This window comes from Seriola dumerili, unplaced genomic scaffold (genome assembly GCF_002260705.1).
Source record: "Seriola dumerili isolate Sdu_G_001 unplaced genomic scaffold, Sdu_1.0 BDQW01000449.1, whole genome shotgun sequence".
Taxonomy (NCBI): Eukaryota; Metazoa; Chordata; class Actinopteri; order Carangiformes; family Carangidae; genus Seriola; species Seriola dumerili.
In genome coordinates, this window is record NW_019174704.1 from 7,131,574 (window position 1) to 7,135,891 (window position 4,318).

Consider the following 4,318-nt stretch of genomic DNA (forward strand, 5'->3'; position numbering starts at 1 on the left):
TAAAAAAACCAGACCTCACAGTGACAGAATGACAAAGTTGGGGGGGGGGGATGACTACTTGACGTTCTTTTCAGTGTTCCAGTTTCCTTGCAGATGGCCACAATGGCCAGATGAGAATCTGCAGGACACAGGTGCACCCATGCACACGCCCAGCGACTTTTACCCCAACTCGTGGAGTACACATTAGGAACCCCGTGAGTGGTGATGTGTTGTACATCTTTCAATGGGAAGATTGTACGTCAGGATAACTACAGCAGGCAAGAGCGAGGGCGCGAAGACGTGAACAGAGTGTCTTCATCTTCACAAAAAAGCCACAGTGGCAACAGAAAGACGAAAGGACCTGAGAAGGCAGAACAGAGAAATGCTGCAGGGGGAACTCAGATTGAATGTCAGTTTCTCCTCTTGAATATAATACACTGCATTGTTGTTGAAAATTGTTTTTCAGCACACAGTAGGCTAATTTCAAATGAATGATGTTATTTTAGTTTTCTTTGACCTTTCCATGTAACAGTTGGTAATTTTGATTGATCATACTTGCGTCTCCTTTCCGTTTCTGCATAAACTATTCAGTCATTTACGGGGGGTATTTTTAACTCTCGGGTACAGCTCAATGTCTCACCCCTCATTCAATACCTTTGGAAAGTAAACAACGAATACATGACATACAAACCACAGCCATCGACCTTATTTGTAGATGTAATTCTGCTTCAGGCAACAACAGAGAAGAGTGGCAGAAAATAAGAGACTGGGAGTGACATTGTAACATGGATTGTGCAATATATGGCCACTAATATTATTTGTCCGTGTTATATGATACGGCTTTAGTTAACCACGTGCTGGTTAGAGAAGGTCCATAGCCTGACATTCATTGTACCTTTAGTAACTTAGTGGATAATTTCTTAATCTGTCAAATAATCTTTAATAAGAATATGCCGTTATATTTTTGGTTTCTAACCCTAACATAAATAATTATTGATTAAATTAATCTCAAAAGTAATGTCCTTACTCCCTCCTAAGCAAACAAGCTCAAAGTACGTTTTTTTGCGATGCTTTGTAGAGGCGCTTACTGCATTTTGTAATCCAAGTACTTTTACATCATGTGATGTGCAGGCAGGTTTACAATATAAAAGAATCAGTAAACATAATGGATCAAATAAGTGTGAGAATTGCTAAGAAACCAAAAGGAGGGAATTTGCATTAACCAGTGACCCCTTAAGGAATTTTCAGCCACAAAGCAACAGATGAACCAACACTGCTCGCGCCAGTATTAAAATCTAACTTGACAAAATATGCATGTTCCTACTCTTTCATTGTAGCAACCAAAGCTAAAGATTTCATTGCTTCTTGTGTAAGGTGCTAAAGAGAAGACCCAAACCCATTATTTTCACTTTTTAAAAAGGCTCTAATTGGCCAACAGCGTGCCACAGTGCCTTACTTCCACCTCGCGTGAAGAGCCCTATAAAGTCAGTGCATTTAGACTTTAGAAAAGACCAACCTAACACGATAGGCCAGTATTAGTTCACATAATACATAATAACAAGATGACCGATGCTGATGTCCAGATTGTGAGCTGGCATCTACCAGTAACAGATGTCAAAACTACCATGTTACTTCACAGCAGAAGAAAACGGAGTGAAGCAAAACCCAACACGGCTTTGAAGTAGAGCCAGAACTTTGCTGCCACCAGGAGGCCAGGGCGGATCATACTCAATATGTCTTACAAAAACCTGGTTAGACCCCTAATAAGAAAAGGTTCATTAAGAGATGCCATTTTTAGGAACCTGGAAAAAGATACTGGGACAGGATAACTAAACAGAAAATGTGTTTCAATTTATCATTAAGAACATAATGGAGACATGATGTGATATACAGCAGCAAAAAAACTGCTTTGATGTCAGTGCAGTTTTAAAAATAGAACTGGATTTGCTCGAGCCTTCCAACAAACACAGCAAGTCAAAGTTTCTCCTCTTTTTACACTTGCTAAAATCATGTGTCCTGGATGATCAGGAACTCATATAGAGGAGTGATGTTGATGTTAGAGATGGGCTACCATAGAAGAAGGAGATGCCAATGCACATGAAGAGGGTTTGATGATGATGAAGGCCAAACTAGTGCTGAAGGAGCTCAATGAGAGTTGAACCAGTTAACATCCCTCCCTATGAAAGAATTAGACAAGCATGAATACTGTGCAGTCCTCATCACCAGACGGAAGATGGCATTTGTACACTTTTTCACTTTACTACAGTCATCAAAAACACACTCACATCAGTCCACTAACAAGAGACCCAAAAGGTAGAAGGCAAAGGACAACAGCGTGCCCAGGAACAAGGAACTTGGTGCAGCTTGTTTGTCTGAGCTGTTGGGGAAACTCGTCCAGCACAGCAGTGGTGATGCCCATCCATGTTGCCCAAACTGTGAGGCAGCAGAGCAGAGATAAACTGTACAATGCTGAGGGTGGATTGTATTTTTGCCAGTTATCAAACATACAGTTGATAAAGTCTGGCAGGCCTTACCAGTGTATCAAATCCCAGCACTAAAGAAGCCGATGAGGCAAGAACAGGATTGACCAGAACACTAGTCCTCGGCAGTAGAGCAAGGGCTTCTGGGTAAGCACACAAAGGCCAAACCAGGACCTGAAGCAAAAAAAAAAAAAAGAAATACATGTAGTCATTTAAGTATACATGCAAGTTTAAAGTTTCGGTAGTAGTAGTAAGTCAGTAAGAAAGACTAGAATAAATTCAGGTGAATATTTTATTAAAGGAAGTACCAACAAAAATACACTACATTAGCCATAATACACAGATGGAAATTTGAAATGACAAACTACACACAAGTTGAGACTTTATTGTATTTTAATCGGTCAAGAGTAACTTACCTGTATCGCCACCTCTCCAACAGCACTCCCTTCTCCATGCCATGTGACCCAGATTTGAGAAGATAGCAAATCCTTGAAAAGAAGCTGGTGCCTGCAGTTTCCTGTTGCTGATAATCGAGAGTGCCCTGAAATCCAAAAGAGCCGATTGATTTAAGAGACTGAAGCTTCATGACTGCAGCAAGTGAGAGCAAATGTTCGGGAGCACAGTTCCCAAACTCACCTGATCACGTTGTTGTCAAACTTATTGTAAGAGGCCATAGAAAGCAACCTCCAACTCCCAATGCCTTAAGGAGTAGAAAATCTGTGAGGCTGCGTCATTCCACAAACTGCAATTGTTCAGGACAGAAATATACTTTAAACAATGACAATATCTGCCTCGTTATTTATAATATATTTATATAGCCAGCCAACAAAGCATTGAGTTCCACACACTCCTCAACCTCATATGTGCTACTCTACCACAAGAATAACCTGTGCATTAGCTAATCGGGTTCCAGTCTGGTGTGAGGTAGAAAGCAAACACCTGAAGAAGCCCTCCAGTGTAAGCACCTCTGATGATCAGGAACGATGAGCACAAAATATGGGATGGGGCTGTAGACATAAACCACACTGAAAGACCCAGGACAACATAGACAAGTTTTAGGCCGGCAAGTTATGGCAGCAAAGGCAGGATGTATGTGGTGCTGTTGTGAGTTGACAATAACAACATTGTGTTGATTTCACCTTGCCAGAGCTGCGGATTGCCCTTGAGCATACATAGGATATTGATGATTCAGCGGAGGCCAGGAGGCACAGGGCCAGGGGCCACCGGACACGCCCTGGGTCATGGAAGGCCTCACTGTTTACTTACCCCCAGCACTCGCTCACTGCAGAAAACACAAGTCAAATAACAAAACATATATTTACAGCCACACCTATTACCAACACCTATTGCCATACTTAACAACATTTCACTGAACACAAAATAAACAAGTGCAGTTGTTAGCTGGGATTAATAAGTGACTATGAAGACATTTGTCTGAGGAGGAGGCCATAATTCATACTGCTTGAGTTTTCAAATAAGTTTCTTCAATGTTTACCAGCACTAAAATCATGGGCAATAATTGTAGTCCAGTGCTATAAGTGCTCTGAGAGGAAATAGCACTAAAGAAGAAGGAGGATAATTAAGTAATATTTTCTTATTTATTCCTTATTCTATAAATATTCACACATCATGTGCTGTGACACAAGGATATCGAAAGCTGCTAAAAGCCTTCATAATGTTAATTATAAACAAGGTATAATGTCATATACAATCTATACCAATCATAGGGCATTACAACATATGATTATAAATTACTTCACAATTATAAAAAAATGGCCAATGCCTAATAGCTTATCCATTTTTAGGCTGTAAAGTCCAAATGAAAACAATCGTTGCTCTCTAGTAATCAATTATTAACA